Source organism: Tamandua tetradactyla, chromosome 2 (assembly GCF_023851605.1).
Source record: "Tamandua tetradactyla isolate mTamTet1 chromosome 2, mTamTet1.pri, whole genome shotgun sequence".
NCBI lineage: Eukaryota > Metazoa > Chordata > Mammalia > Pilosa > Myrmecophagidae > Tamandua > Tamandua tetradactyla.
Genome location: NC_135328.1, coordinates 87,925,835 through 87,943,271, shown reverse-complemented (window position 1 = coordinate 87,943,271; position 17,437 = coordinate 87,925,835). Strand labels below are relative to the sequence as shown.

General features: G+C 36.1%; 1 long non-coding RNA gene across 1 annotated transcript in view; it reads right to left on the bottom strand.

Moving 5' to 3' along the window:
* The window catches only part of LOC143673548 (uncharacterized), an 838,506-nt gene that overhangs the window by 148,244 nt on the left and 672,825 nt on the right, over positions 1 to 17,437 (bottom strand). Inside the window, exon 6 of the long non-coding RNA XR_013170437.1 lies at positions 12,488 to 12,526. This is a non-coding gene — a long non-coding RNA (uncharacterized LOC143673548). The remainder of the gene's footprint in view (positions 1 to 12,487; positions 12,527 to 17,437) is intronic.

Here is a 17,437-nt window from a genome sequence, read left to right as displayed (position 1 = left end):
CATATTGTCTTTCTCTTTTGCTCTCGCTTTTCACTCATAATTATTTTATTACCTTTCATTTTTTCATGCTCCTCCTTTATATCTGAAATTGTGGAAGACATTTTCCACTTATAAAAAATAGTAAAACAATTTGATATCAACTATAAAACAGGAAAGACACTTTTATATATTCCAGTACGTTTTTGCGAGAACTTTTCAAGGTGTAGTGTGTACGTACACATGCATCATACACTCAGATTTGTATTATAGGAAGGTATTCAGGGTGTGGAAAAGCAGAAATGATTTTCTAATAACCTCTCAAAAACTAAGCTTTTTGACAGCGTGAGATGTTGACAGGGTCATCAGCTGCAAATCATAAAGTTTACCTGGCATTAGCAGAAACACATGATACTTTTTAGATAATAAGCCTAGCCTTCTGACTACCCAAGACAGAGGAAGTAATGCATAAGAACCAAGCATAATAAACAGGGAGATTTTTTAAAAGCGAGGAAACATTTTAGGGTAGTATTTCTATTACAGTGAACACCTGCAGAAGAACTGCTTGATTTAGGACAGCAGGCATGAAATCAAGCATGGGATGCTGTGCTTAATTAGCCAAAAAACCTTCCTTTTAATATATTAGTACTATGATAGATAAGATAAGGTTGGTAGATTTATCAGAATTCTATTTAAAATGTTTCATAAAAGCATTTATTAATATTCTATGCCATCTGAGAGTGGCTAAAATAAAAAAAAAAATAGATCATTTAACTTTCCACTAAAAGAACATTTTTCCATGTAGTCTTAATACTGACACCATTTGAGAGTCCAACTCAGGATTGTTTAAAAGCAAATATGTGAGTTCTATGTCACCTCTGAGGAGCAAACTACTAGTATGAAATAGGATTTCTGTTCAACACTAGGGAAGCATGTTTGAAAACTAGTGGTTTCCCAATATGGGGCTTGTCTTGAGGAGATTTTTAAATTTTGTCTTGAAAATAAAATTAGGCAAAAGGAACAGACAGAAAATGGGTGATTGGAAGTGTGGAGAGGATGTAACAGCCCTGATATAGTTTGAATTGCATTCCTGTTGCAGGGACTCTGATTCTTAAAGGCAGAATAAGCATTATTGAGGAAGATATTAATGTTCCAGGATTGTTTTAGAGGCTATTAATGATTGACATGAAATATTTCATGAGGCATAATTTGTTTTGTCCCTTTCCTTAAAAATAAAATTAAATCCCTTCAGTTCCAGATAATTGTATGCAATTATTTTTTTATCTCAAATCCTACGTGAAAAGAAAAGAGGTTATGTTTAACTTATTAGCTGTTTTAGAAATGACGCTAGTTGACGTGTTAAATTAGTGTGGCTCTTAAAAAAATAAAAATGAGACCGAATAAGGAGACTTTCACTAAAAAGGCAAAAAAGAACCAATGACAAAAGAGAGCATGGTGCTACTTCAGGTCATTTCAGAAAATAAGGTAAGAGCTGAACACAGATTACTCTGGCTGCCACACCAAAATAAAAGCACCTAAGACATAGTTATTGTTTTCAACTTAGGAAATATGAAATGACTGCTAGATGATCTTTAACAATGGATTATTACTTAATGGCAATAACTATTATAGGAATGCTTTCCATTTTTCAACTAGAAATTGTACCTTTTTGAATTTAGATATTTTTCTTGTATTTTTCCTACTTCCTGGTGTTTGATTCATTTATTGGCATCTAGTAAGCAAATAGAGCTGATGTTTTTCCCTTTGCTATAACTTTACCTAATGCTTTTAATCTGAGGGCTTAATTTGTCTTCTGTGTCAAGCAAGTAAGTGGTACCCAAGATTATTAGATGACAGAAGGGAGAACTATTTTAAAAATCAAAAATAAAATTGCCAAAATATACCTTTTGGAACACAGTTATACATTTCAAAATTACCCAAACATCATAATACCTATTGTCTCAAGAACTATGGACAGGCTTCAGGCTACTGCAACAAAAATAAAACAAAACAAATACTAAACCAAACCAAAAAGGAAGAAAGAAGGGAGGGAGGAAGAGAAGAGAGGAAGGGAGGGAGTGAGGGAAAAAGAAACTCATGGTTTAAGCTATTAAAATGTATTTCTTGTTCATATAAGTCTGCTCTGGTCCTGGGAATCCTCCATCAAGTGACTTGAAACCAAAATGATTCAATTTTGTGGCCTTGTTATCTCAAACTGATGCCTCCTCTACAATTTTTTGAACACAGAGACTAGAAAGATTGAAAAAGCACACAAAAACATTTCACTGCCTCTGCCAGAAGTGGCACACTTCACTTCTGCTTATTTTTCATTGGCCAAAACTAATTCCATTGCCCTACCAAACTGCGAAGGAGAGAGTAAATATAATCTCTTATATGCATTAATAAAGTCTCTCACACCATCCTATGGTTTTCAATGGCCTATTATTCTAGTAAGGTAAAAAGAAACAATCAATGGTCTAAAGCAAATGCACAGAATTTTATTCAATATCAATTTTCAAAAAATGAAATAGCATCATAATTAAGCATAAAATGTACAATGAAGGCCTTGAAATAAATGTCATTCATATCCATTTTATATAACTCAACCACTTTCAGATTATTTGCACAAAATGCTCAATAAATTATGAGTGTATGGATGAATCAACAAATTAGTGTGACTATGATTCTTTCCTTTTGCCTCTGAGCATACGTTTTATGTTCATATTATGACAATTTATATCAGGATAGCAAACTACTGGTGATAATAATTTTAATAACTGTGTATTCCTTTAAGCTTTACACAGTCTTTTCATATATATATGCTTCACAACTCAAACTGAGGTAGGCATATGTATATGGTTTGTTCCCTCTGGCTTATATATGCTACATAAGAACCATAGAAAATATGAGAGTATGATAACACAAAACATTTACTTTGGGAGGAAGTGTACTTTTCAGGATGTGCTGTCATATGTTCAAGAATTGAAAAAACAAACAAACTTTAAATTGGAGAGAGCACTCAATTCTTGGAAAATGCAAAAATCCAACTGAATAATTTGTATAATTTGAAAGAAATTACATGGCTAATGTTAAGTACACACATGGAATTAGCAGATTGCCTTGAATATTGATAAAAAATTTCATTGTGGCTAATTTACTTTCCTAGGCTGCATCAGCAAATATCATAAAATGGGTTGGCTTAAACGATGGGAACTTATTCACTTACACTTTTGAAGCCAAGAAAATGTCTAAATCAAGGTATCACCCAGTATAGTTTCTGCCCAACAACCAACTGCCAGTGATCCTGGCCTCCTTTGCCATGTGGTAAGGAACACGACAAGGCAAAATACATTCCATCACAATATCCCAAAAGCCTTTCAGGAGCAATGCTTAGCATAAAGTCTCATCATATTCAGTTATGGGTATGGTCTGTCCTGGAGTACAAGTTCCCTCTGTCTGTGGACCTGTGACACTTAGAGAACAAGTTATTCTCTCCCAATAGATTAATGAGGGACAGGCATTGAATAAGCATTCCCATTCCCAAAGGGAGAAACTGAAGAGAAAACAAGGGTCACGGCTCCCAAATAATTTCCAAAATGGAGTAAGGCATACTCCATTAGATTTCAAGGAATGAAAAAGTCAGGTGCGGAAGTATGTTTTGTTCTCCAGGCCAGAAAGGGCAGTAACCACAACCCTTTCATGTGCTTGTGCACTGACCAAGCTCCCCAAACACTGTATTGAAGGCTCCACCCTCTTCAAGCATCGGGATGGCAGCCAGGCTTTTCTGGAATGCTGGGGCACAGGTTCCATCCTTGTTAAGTCTTGGGATCACAGCCAGATTTTCTGTAATCCCTGGAGAATAGGCAACACCCTCTGAGAACACAGGGATGGTAGCACTCTTTCTGAACAATGGGGTGGAAGGCTTGCCTCCTAAAGAAGACTGACACAGACTGGAGCAGACTCATCCCTTCCACAAACATAGGTGAGCCTTGTCTCTTGACCCCATAAGACCTCAGCTTGCAAGTTTCTGCCCTTCAGTTGACTTTCCCTTCAGTCTGTTAACTATTCCTTTTTAATCCAACTTGCAGTGGTTCCATTCATACAGATCTGGCAAAAAAATCCTGTTAATATTTTGCCCAAATCTTCAAGCAGTAGGACCTTCCACAGATCCTTCCTAGATAACTGCACCTCCAATTCTGACTTGAACTGAAAAAGGCAGTCTGGACCCATGTTCAGTCCAAACCTCACATGGAGCACAATTCTCTGGGGATTTGCTTTCTGGAAAGCTCAGGATGTCCCAAACCATCAATCTCTGGTTTCTTTGTACCAAGGAGTTCTGTCCTCAGCTTATCCCTTCACTCTCACATTTTATTATAAGCTGCAAGGATAAACCAGGATGCATTTTCCATATTTAGTTTAGAAACCTCCTCAGCTAAACATCCAACTTCATCACTCTGAAAATTTCCCTTCCATCTGACATCAAAATTCAATTTTGCCGCGTTCTCTGCCATTTTAAAACAAGGATTGCCTTTCCTCCAGTTTCCAATAACACATTTGTTATTTTCTTCCAAGATCTCATCAGAAGCCCCTCAGCATCCATATTTCTAGAAGCAGTCTCTTCAAAGCAATTTGAAGAGACTGCTATCAAGCGCTGTGTAATTCCTCTGGCCTCTATCCATTATCCAATTCCAAAGCTGTTCCCATATTTTTGGTATTTGTAATAACAGAACCCTACTTCTGGTATAAAAATCTAGTTTTGTTTCCTAGGCTGCTCTAGCAAATATCATAAAATGGGCTGGCTTAAACTATAAGAATTTATTAGCTTACACTTTTGAAACCGAGAAAATGTCCAAGTCAAGTTATCACTAAGGCAATGCTTTTTTCCCAAAGACTAGCTGACAGCAATCCTTGGCGCCTCTGCCACATGACAAGGCAGTGGCAACATCTGCTGGCCTCTCTCCCTTTTCTTATAGGTTTTGTTGCTTTCAGCTTCTTGCTTATGTGGCTTTTTTTTTTTTTTTCCCTTTTTTCATTCCATTTATAAAGGACTCCAGTAATAGGGTTAGGACCCATCCTGAATGAAGTGATCACATCTCAACTGAAGTGATCTGATCTCATCAAAAGGTCCTACCTTATAGGGTTTCCACATGAGCCTACAACCCCGTTATTAGACAAAGACTTGGAAGAACTGAATGCAGGGACATGAAGAGGCATTTGCACAGTGATGTTTATGGCGGCATGATTCACGATTTGTAATGAATGCAGGTGGCCTAAGTGAACATCGACTAATGATCAGAAGGCAAACTGTGGTGTATACATATGACAGAATATTGATCAGCCGCAGGAATGAATGAAATCATGTGGCATGTAACTAGGTGAATGAGGCTTGAGAACATTAAGTTGAGTGAAATAAGCCAGAAATGAAAGGACAAATAATGTATGGTCTCACTAATATAAACTAAGTATAATGGGCAAATTCTGCAAATTGAATTTGAGTGCATAGGTCATTAGGGGATAAAAAAATGGGCAGAGGTTGGGAAATCAAAGGATTGTTCAAATAAGGCTCAGTGTAAAGGTTCCTAAATTGTAAGCTCTTACAGCAGTCACATATATTCCTGAGTTTTAACTGTTATTTCTAAATTCTGAGATGCTCTGCTCTTTGTGTACCTGATAGTTTCCTGGAACACAGAGAGTCTGTGTGACACCTGAGACTCAGAATTAGAGTCCTGCAGCTCTGAAAGTCAGCATTACTCCACACAGCAACTACCAAAGAAGTTGAAAAAGAGATCAGACTCCAATTAAAGATATGAATGAAATGGTTCTGGTTAGGACCAAGGCAAATAAGAATACAGGGTAAATGATGATATTGTCTGTATTCTAAAACTTTAACTTCTGTGTGAGACCAAAGGAAGAGATTATTATTTGGTCCAAAATTTATAGTTTCTATAGCACACTATTTAATTTAACTGGTTTGGTCAGCTTATTTAAACAACCTAATTACATGGGACCTAGAATAGGGAACGGCATCTTATTATTCCATACAGATTAATGTAATACCTGAATATATTCTAGAGTATTGTGGGCAGAAAATTTTAAAAGTACTTGCAAAACTCCCTTGATGAATAGGGGGAAAATGTGGAACTATTAGCTTCCCCACTTGAGGGAATTTCTGATACTCTCTCAAGTATTAGAGACTCCCAATTCAATAAGCCAAACCCTTGATCTTGAGGCTTACCACTATGAAACTTATTTCTACAATGGTAAAGCTAGGCCTGCTTGAAATTATGCTATGAGCTACCGCCAGAGAACCTCTTTTGTTGCTCAGACGTGGCCTCTCTCTTAAAGCCAACTCTGCAAATAAACTTACTACCCGCCCCCTATGTGGGACATGACTTCCAGGTGTACAAGCCTCCCTGGCAATGTGCAACATGACTCTCAGGGATGAGCCTGGCCCTGGCCTTAAGGAATTGAGAATGAGTTTTTCACCACAAGTTTCAGTAGCTAAGAGATTCCAAATAGAGTCTAGAGGTCATTCTGGTGGTTACTCTTATGCAAGCTTTAGACAGAGATTCCAAACCACCATAGTATGCCAAGACCCAACCAACAGGATTTCTGAAAATCCTAGGGAGTGCCCAAGACTCTTCCTAAGTCTCTATAAAAATTTTTCTGAGTAAGTTTATTTTTTCCAGAAAACTAAGGTTTCCAGATTGATCTTATGCCAGATAAGTCCTAAAACTCAGAGGTACCAGCTTCTCCAAGAACATCAAAAAGTCTCACTTCTCTACCCCATAAGGTCCACACTCCTTTCCAGCATGAAAAAATTAAAATGGTAATTGCCCAGATATCCCTGAACTTTGGGTGAAAGATCAAATGAGAGGGATGAGGTGTAACTGAGAAATTAGGATTTAACAAACGACTGTGACTACTGATTCATTATATGGATATTTCTTTTTAATGTCCAGTGTTTTAGAATAGCCAGAGGAAAATGCCTGATGTTGCTGAACTGTAATCCAGTAGCCCTGGTCTTTGATAAAGACTGTATAACTGTATTGCAATAAAAATGGCAGTTGTCCGTGTTTTTGTGGCTCTATTGCCGAGTGTTTTGTTCCGTCTGCTGACAGACAGATAGGTAGATAGATAGATAGACAGATAGATAGGTAGATAGGTAGAGAGATAGATAGATAGGTAGATAGGTAAGTAGATAAATACACAGATAGATAGAGAGAGATAGGTAGGTAGGTAGATAGATAGATAGGTAGGTAGATAGATAGGCAGATCTATATAATTGACGATACTACACTGTCTTAGTTAACCTACTCCTATCGCAAGTCTTAAAATTGGCTAGAGTGGTCAATAAGAGGTCAATAAGAGGTTGGGATAAGGGGTATGGAATGTTTGGCATTTTCTTTTTGCTTTTTATTTCTCTTTCTGGAGTAATGCAAATATTCTAAAAATTATCATGATGATGAATGTAAAACTATGTGATAATACTGTGAACCACTGTTTATATATTCTGGATGGGTTGTGTGTGGTGTGAGTATATCTCAATAAAACTACATTAAAAATAAAAGGTCCTACTTAAAATTGATTTATACTGACAAGAATGGATTAACTTTAAGAACATGTTTTTCTGGTGCACATACAGCTTCAAACCACCACAATGAATGAAAGTTGCATTAGAGTAGTGAATCAAAGAATGAATAACTCATTAATCACCATTGTCCAACTGGTATTGGAGGAGGTAGGTTTCTCTAGATTTTGCTTGTTTTCATTATTAACAACATTGTTTTATATATAAATACACATACATTTACAAAATTTGGACATGGGCTGTGACAAATGGTCCTCCTCAAAGTGTGACTGGAAGACTGAAATAGACTATATAAATGGAGAACCTAGCACAGCATCTGATACACGGTGTATGCCTGAAAATGTGAATTCTATTCCGCTGGACATTGTTGTGCATGTATTATTATTCTGACCTCTTAAAAGGTCCAAACTCCAGGTGCAGAAAATGAAATTTATGAATTGGAACAAATTTATGCAATTGCCCATACAGGTACAACATTCAATGAATCATAGGCTTTAGCCATATTAAGTTATGTAAGTGAAAAAAATGCTGCGATAAGATTTTCCATAAATAATTTCAACTTCTATTTGGGCAATGTTAGTTTTTCATATCACAGAGAAATGGCATTGCATTTAGATTGTATTTAGTTCCAGAGCAAATGTGTTATTATTTTTTAGTTTGAGAGTTTCATGATTATTGAATATAGTTTAATGCACTTAATTTGTACTGTTAGTTTGCATATCATCATTTATATTTTAATAATAATCATTGGTTTGAATTTTATATTTCTTTTCTAATTATAGTCTCAAAATAAAGTTTCACAGAATGTGTCATAATTAATTCTGAGTTGTGTCAGGTAATAAATCCATTAATCATCCTTCATGCTCATGTCATTTTTTTCTTTGAATATAATAATTTAATGGAAGCAAATAACTTTATAAATTTTAGGTTTGATATTTTTAAGTGGAGGCAAAATCCTAAGTAAATTAGTCATTTGAAAATAGCTATTAACTACTAAACATAGGGCAATGTGTTAGGTATGTTGCAGTAAACAAAGTAAGATGGAAAGGTGTGCTGGTTTGAAAGGAAGTATGCCCCCTAGAAAAGCCATGTTTTAATCAAAAACCATTTCATAAAGGCAGAATAATCCCTATTCAATACTGTATGTTTGAAACTGTAATCAGATCATCTCCCTGGATGATGTGATTTAGTCAAGAGTGGTTGTTAAACTGGATTAAATGACAACATGTCTCCACCCATTTGGGTGGGTCTTGATTGGTTTATTGGAGTCCTATAAAAGAGGAAACATTTTGGAGAATGGGAGATTCAGAGAAAGCAGAAAATGCTGCAGCACCACGAAGGAGAGGGTCCACCAGCCAGTGACCTTTGGAGATGAAGAAGGAAAATGCCTCCCAGGGAGCTTCACGAAACCAGAAGCCAGGAGAGAAAGTTAGCAGATGATGCTGTGTTCACCATGTGCCCTTCCAGCTGAGAGAGAAGCCCTGACTGTGTTTGCCATGTGTCTGCTCATTTGAGAGAGAAACCCTGAACTTCATCGGCCTTCCTGAACCAAGGTTTCTTTCCCTGGATGGATGCCTTTGATTGGACATTTCTATATATGGTTTTAATTGGGACATGTTCTTGGCCTTAGAACTGTAAACTAGCAACTTATTAAATTCACCTTTTTAAAAACCATTCCATTTCTGGTATATTGCATTTTGGCAGCTAGTAAACTAGAACGAAAGGCTAACTCAACCTCAACATTGACAAATGTGAAAAATCGCTAGGTAGAAAATGTGTATACAACACTAGAGCATTAGAAAATTTGACAGTAATGGTCAAGAAACATTGCTATTGCATATGCGATTTGCACCAGCAGTGTGCATGCTCAGAACTCAAGAAAACCATTTACTGGACATGACTACTAGTGGTGGGCCCAGTGTCCAGCAAATGGATGTTATGATTTTTAGTGAAAGCCTATGAGCATGTACTATAAGTGTTTCCCAGTAGGGTCAGAACAGATAACTCCCATTCTAAGTCATACTCAAGAATTCATGAGGTTTTAGAAAATCTTTTCTGTTAAAAGGAGATGATTCTTTTAGTAATCTCATTACAAATGGTCCTGATGAAAGGTGCATGATGTGCAGGAGTGAGCTGGGAAGATTGCAATCCAGGCTTAGCTCTGCTTTCGGCCGTGTGTGTGACCCAGGGAAAGCATTCACCTCACTGAGGTCCAAGAGGACCAATAGCTAAATGCCAGAAAGTGAAGGAACACTCAAAGGACAAGGAGAATAAGTTGAAGACACAGGAGTCAAATTGAAGAGGCTCCCACTGACCAAGTAAGGGGCAATTTAAGTATCAAAATTAATAATGACAGTAAGAGATTTTAACCCATTAAAGTAACACTGATCCATGAGTTCATTTCTACATCCACATACATAACATATATACAAGCATTCCTGTATACATATATATTACCAGAAAATGAAAAGCTCTGTCTTATAATATAATAAAAAAAAAGAAAGGAAAACATGACATTATAAAATAAAATGCAAAATTTTATGGTACTGAAAATAAAACATGCAGGAAATGGGGGGGATCAAATTACAATATTTGAAATAATGAAGATCTTCAGGAGAAAGTGGAACCTGAACTTGATCTTAAAGGACGAATAGGAAATGGCTATATGGGCAGAGAAAGAAGATCATTCTGTTCTTATGAACAAGAATAGTGGGGTTGAGACTGTGCAAGATAGGAACATTCTAAGCTGTTCAGAGTTGAGGCTTCTGGTACATGTGAAGGCAGGTTGCTTTGGATAAGTGAGGCAGTACTCAATTATATCCTGTGTATCAAATTGGGGAAACAGTTTTTAGGAAAACATGGCGGGAAATGTGGAAAAGATGATGGTTGAGGATGAATCACATACCAGTTCTATGAAACATAATTAGAAATGGGATAAATTAGAAGAGAGTAGAATATACAAAAGATAACGGTGGTGATCTAGACTTGGAGGAAAGAGCATGCTAACAAATTGAAGGAGAAAGGTAGAATTCAGAAAAAAAGATAATTAAAGGGGTTAGGTTCTGAATGTTTTAGGTGGCGGGGGCGGGGGGCAGGGACAGGAAGTCAGATTTGTTACAATGGAAATAGAGAGAAAAATGCCTGCCACATGTACACATCACCAAACCTATCTTCAACCCCAGCACATGCTGGAGGGAAAGGGAAGCTGACTCTCATGAGAATGAATGATGGCTAAGAATTTTATCAGGAATTTTAAGGAAAATATCATTTCGAAGCTTCTGTTGCTCTGATTTTTGGCAAAATATGGATTACTGAATTCAACTTTGTAAGTAGATATCTCTTTATTTGAAAGCAACTCTGTATAACCCAATCCAAAGGCAATGCAAAATCTTATTCACTCCTAGTAAAAGTCCGAACAATTAAGGACTAAACTGTCCTGTACACTAATGACATGACTGCCTTCAGTGTATGCTGGGTAAAATGTCAACAGATTATTATGAAGTTAAATGATTCTTCACTTATTAGGTAGGGTTCAAATACAGGGAATAAGAAGACGGAACATGTTAAAGGGGATGGTGCTGGGGGAGACGCAGTTCCCAACCGTACAGCTTTGGTGGGTGCCAACAAGGGGAATTATTGAACAACTTGGGAAAAATTCTATCCAATGGCTTTGGGAGCAATATAAACAAATTTAAATTTCCCTTTGCTTACCATAATTCTGTTAGTTTAACCTCAAGTGTTCAGCAATATTTGTTAAATATGACAGTATATTATCAGCTATGCTGCTCTTTGATGACAGGAGTGGACTAGAAAGTCATGATACAGCTTAGAGAAGTCACAATAAGATGAAGGGAGTATACTAGTTGAGAGACCCTGAAAACATTTGGAAGTCAGGGATAATGGACAACGACAAAGAGATGCTGAACTCTCATCACCCTTCCATTCTAAACTAACAAATACTGAAGAAGGGGAATTAAAACTACACTCCAACAATCGTTCTAGTTGTATATTACTGCTGGGTGAGTATTATAAAAGGGGTGGTTCTAGAATTCTGAAAAGAAGAGACTTCCAGGTGACACAGGACTAAGAATCGAAGCCAGAGATTTCTTTAGAAATTTAAATAAGGTAAAATGAGATAAAATATCTTTATAAGTTTCCATAATTTCAGAACATAGTAGGATGCCATTGTTTGAATTTGGATGAAAACAATGTTTCAATATTATTTGGAGGAAAAACAATTGGATGGAGTTGAAAATGATTACACAACCTCTGTTTGGAAAATATACGGTTTAACAATCCTTTTTTTCAATAGTCATCTTTTTATTCAAACAATATATCCTTACCATGCCTATAACATATGTTCCTGGTATTGTGCTAAGTTCTATTAGAGGTTTAAGAGTTTCTGTGTGGCAGTGCCACGTCTTCAGTATATTTCTGTCTTTCTAATATGTACACCTATAATACCAATACTGTGACCTTGAAAAACTTGAAAAATTTGGTTATCATATCCAACTGCTCTGTAGTTTTAATGTTAATGTTACAGTTAATCTATTTTAAGAGAAAATTTATCAATTGATATTTTCTCAACCGTATCTCTCACCAGAATCTTCCTCCCTATTTGAGACACAGGCAGTGATTATTTTTGTTTCCTTAAGAAGCACATGCTACTCTTCTTTGCAATGTTCTGACCCATGAAGTTGAATCTTTAAGAAGAATCTGGCTTTATCCCTGTTGGGTTAAATGTAATTGACCTTCTTCTACTCACTTAATGAAATATACCCTCAGGGGAAAGAAATGAGGGGAGGATTCATAAAAAGGATTAATCCTGAGAGATGTAGGAAAACATGCTACAAAGATTAGTGCCAAAGGAAGTAAGCATATCAGAAGGCTGACAATAACACAAGAAAAAAAAAATCTCACCAGATTTCCGAAGTTACCAGGTGATCCAGGAGTCCAAGCCTGATGATAAGTTAAAACAAAGGAGAGACACAAAACAAAGTGTTTTAGTTTTCTCTTTAAAAAAAAAAAGTACATGAAAATTCAATAATTCTACATTATTACATTTTCCCATTTTTGAGGGCCATTTGGCTATCATACAGTAATTAGTTTGACTTTGATTCATTTTTGAAAAGTAAATTCTGTAAGGTACTAAAATGACAAAAATTAAAAGGTTTTAATTTCCTAATGATATTAAAATATGGCTTCTATTTTTTTTAAAGGTATTTGAAGTTCAAATGAAAAGCAATATCAGAACAGCACAAATCCCCAGGAGCAGACCCAACACCTGCCATGAGCCAAAGGTTTTATAAATGCTGTCTTGAGTAAAAGCAATGGCAAACATAGTGAGGCCTTTTGTAAATATGCCTACTTGTCTCTGTGTTTGAGCAGAAATATTGAACTTCTTGCCATTATTAAATAAAATAAAGGAGATTATTTTTTAAACATTTGATGATAGCCTTTTCCTTTTGTCTTGGGAACCAAGTTTGGAAGTACATATTGTGCAATTATTACAGCTTATAGCCTTCTTTGAGAGAGAATGGAGAAGACAATAAATGTGAAAAGGAATTGAAACTACATGAGTTGGCTTTATGTGTGCACATGGATATGTGTCTGCATCTTTTGTTTGAAATTTTCCATTAGGATATTTCTCTCTGGCCAGAATAATCTCCATAATAGACAACTACAGGGCAACAAATCACCCCAAATGAAACAAGTAAAATTCCTTTCTGTAGCTTAGAATTATTTGGTAAAAATAGTGATTCACTTGTAAAGAGCAAATAATCGCTGTTTGCTGTGTGATAAGAGCAGCTACAGAGTTCTCTTGGCTGTCTTCCAAGGTGTAAAGTGCACGGCCTGCTTACTAGAACCTTCTGCCCCTGAATCTCAGTTATGCTCATAAAAGCCATAGAGAGTGTCTGATATATTTACTTTTATTTTCATATTTTTGTCATTGTGAACTACAGTCCATGAAAGAAACCTACAAGAGTACAGATGTGTATACCTAAAACACTAATCACAAAGTGAAGATTCATGTATTCAAAACCCAGGTCAGCTATTAGAGCACGCCAAGAACATAGAAGCCTGCAGCATGTCCTTTCATAGCACAATAAATGTGTGATATAATATACTGTATAACAATAAATAACATAATATATAACAGCATATACTGTATGATACATAAAATATTTCATATATTATCACATATAAAATACTATAATAAATTATGTCACTTTGATTTTTAGTCTGTGCTTTTAGTATAACCCAGAAGAAGTAATCAAATGGGTTCAAAATACACACACACACACACACACACACACGCAAAATATATGTTTATATATACACATATGTAATTATATACAATATACAAGTTAAAATCAAAGATACACATCATCTGGGCATCACAGATATATATATGCAGGGATTTGTGGTAATGTTGCAATAATGCCACATGTTCATCACAATTTCACATGGCATATTGATTATACATTGGTGGGGAGGTTAATACTTTGAACATATATTGTAATGCTATCAAGCTCATTGTACATTATAATGTAATATCAATAAATCATTGATTTCATGTATTTGTCTGTCCTTCCTGATTTTATGGTCAGTCCATAGTTTTATTTGCCTTAGTTTTGAACTTTATATAATTGGAATTGTATGGTATAAATTATTTTATGCCTAGATTCTTTCTCTTAACATCATGTTTACGAGACTCATCCATTTGTTGTTCATAACTCTAATTAATTTTCATTATAATATTTTCATTGGATGAATATCCATTATTTATACATTCATTCCATTATTGGCAGATGTGTGGATTATTTCCACTTTTTGGTGAAATGAGCACTTCAACTGCGACTATCCTTATATACAGGCCCATGCAATTCCTTTAGATATTTTCTAGTAGTGGAATTTCTAGATCAAAAATGTGTATATGTCCTATTTTTAGCAGTTATTGCTAGATAGAGTGTGAGATTTCCCATTGTTCCACAAATTTACTTGAAAGTTTTGCTATTTTGTATAATTTCAGCTATCAATTTATTCTATAGTGGAATATCTCTAAAATTTTAACTTGTATTTCCTTGATAACTTATGAGCTTTAATATATTTTCATATATTTATTGATTATTTAGATATATTCATTTGAGAAGATCCATTTCAAATTTTTAGCCCAATTTTCTGAGTCATTTTTTTCTTATGGATTGTATAAAATATTTCTTTCTAGATATGAGTTGTTGATTGTTTAAATGTCATGAAAATAGAGTTCCCCACACTGTGGTTTTCTCTTTTACACACTTATTTTGCCTTTTTTGTGCATTCATTCTTAATTTTAATGTACTCAACCATGACTACATTTTTCTTTACGCTTACTGCTTTTTGAATCCTATTTTATTACAAAACAAAGAGATCATGTGTATCTTCCCTATTTCCTTCTAAAAACTGTTTTTTTTTTTAATGTAATATGTGTTTTCCTTTCACATCTAATCGAAAAATCTACCTGAAACTGATGGTGTGTATTGAGGTGAAGTTTCATTATTTTCCAAATTGAATGTCCAAATTTACTGAAAATAGCACAACTTCCTCACTGTTCTACAATGCTATTTTTCTATAAATTAAGGTCCACAGGTGTTCGGCTCTGTTTCTTGATTTCATTCTATTCCAGTTAGCTGTAACTAATTTGTCTAACCTTAAATAATACCAGACTATCTTCCATAATACAGCTGTATGATAAACTTTGATTCTGGTAAAGAAAGCTCTTTTACCTTTTATTTCATTGAGAGTCTGTTGACTATTCTTAAAATAAATAGATAGATATCAGTCACATAACAAAGTTCACTATTTTAAAGTGTACAATTCAGTTGTTTTTAATATATTCACCAAATTATACAAATATCACCACTACCTAATATGAGAACATTTCCAATACCCCAAAAAAGAAACCCTATACCTATTAGTATTCAGTTCCAATTACTCCCAATCTCCATTCCTTGGAAACCACTCATATACTTTCTGTCTCTATGTATTTGCTTATTCTGGATATTTCATATAAATGGAACCACACAATATGCACCCTTTAGTGCCTAAGCTTCTGTCATGGTTAGGGACAAGTGTCAACTTGGCCAAGTTGTGGTACCTGTTCATCTGATTGGGCAAGTGCTGGCCTGTCTGTTGCAATGAGGACATTTCATAGGATTAGGTCATGATCACGTCAGCTACATCCACAGCTGATTCCATTTGTAATCAGCCAAAGGGGAGTGTCTTCTGCAATTAGTGATGCTAAATCCAATCATGGGAAGCCTTTTAAGGAGGACTCAGGGGAGACAGGTTCCATTCCTGCTTTGGCTGCTGAGCCTCTCCTGTGGAGTTCATCCAGGCCATCCATTAGAGTCATCAGCTTCGCAGCCTGCCCTGTGGATTCTGGACTCTGCATTCCTACGGTCACGTGAGACACTTTCATAAATTTTACATTTGCAAGTGTTCCCTGTTGATTCTGTTTCTCTAGAGAACCCTAACTAATACATCTTGGTACCAGGAGTGGTTCTTTAGGAACAGAATCTTAAAAATGGGTTTTTATGAATGGTTTTGTACTCTGACTGGGCTCAGAGACACTAATGACTCTGATTCCTGTAATCAGAATGACACTCCCAATCCATGGACTGAGTTGGCAAAGGAGATAGTCAAAATATCATCATTCGATTCTCCTAATGCTTCGCTTGTACGAAGCCAGACTCTGGGGGATAATGTTTTTGACACCTTTACAGAGTTTTGTAGAAATAAGAGTTATAGAGATGTTGGTTGGTTGTTGTTAGATACACTGTCTACATTAAAGGGTGAAAGGGATGGGCATAAGGCTTCAAACAAGAAGCTTAAGTGCCGTCTGAAAGATGTAGAGGTTTCTATGAGTATCCTGAAGGAAAATTTTATTTCCTGTAGCCGTAGACTTGAGATCTCTGAAAATCAGACTCAGAATCTTATTGTTAGAGTAGCAACTTTACAACGTAAACTGAAATCTCAGTCTTGCATGGTGTCTGCCGTTAAAGTGAGGGCATTGATTGGAAAGGAGTGGGACCCTGAAAAATGGGATGGTGACATATGGATTGATAATGATGTTGGGGGTGAGGTTGAAACCCTAGACCATTCTGAGCCTTCTTTAGATAACCCTGTAATAGTCTGCCCTGAGGACATAGCCGCCCCACCTCCAGCCTGCCTTGAGGAATTGGCCACCCAACCTCCTCCTGAAGGGATTAGCCCTAGAGTTATTAATCCTGTTTCACCAGATGAAACTGCAAATGAAAGCCCTGAAGCAAATGGCTTGGAAGATATTTCTAATTCTTTTCATGACCCACCCCCACCACCCCTCATTTCTTCTAGACGTATAACTAGACTAAAGTCCCAACAGGCCCCTAAAGGTGAGGTACAAAGTATCACACATGAGGAGGTATATTATACTCCAAAAGAACTGTGTGAGTTTTCCAATTTATATAGACAGAAATCAGGGGAATATGTGTGGCAATGGATTTTAAGGGTGTGGGATAATGGTGGGAGGGATATAAGGCTGGATCAGGCTGAATTTATTGATATGGGCCCACTAAGCAGAGATTCTGCATTCAATGTTATAGCTAGAGCAGTTAGAAAAGGTGTTAACAGCTTGTTTGGGTGGTTGGTTGAAACATGGATCAAAAGGTGGCCAACATTACCTGAGGTTGAAATGCCAGAACTGCCCTGGTATAATGTAGATGAGGGGATCCAGAGGCTTAGAGAGATTGGGATGTTAGAGTGGATTTATCATGCAAAGCCTGCTCTTACACCCCAGGAATGTCCAGAGGATGCACCTTTTACCAGAACAGTGAGAAATAAATTTGTGAG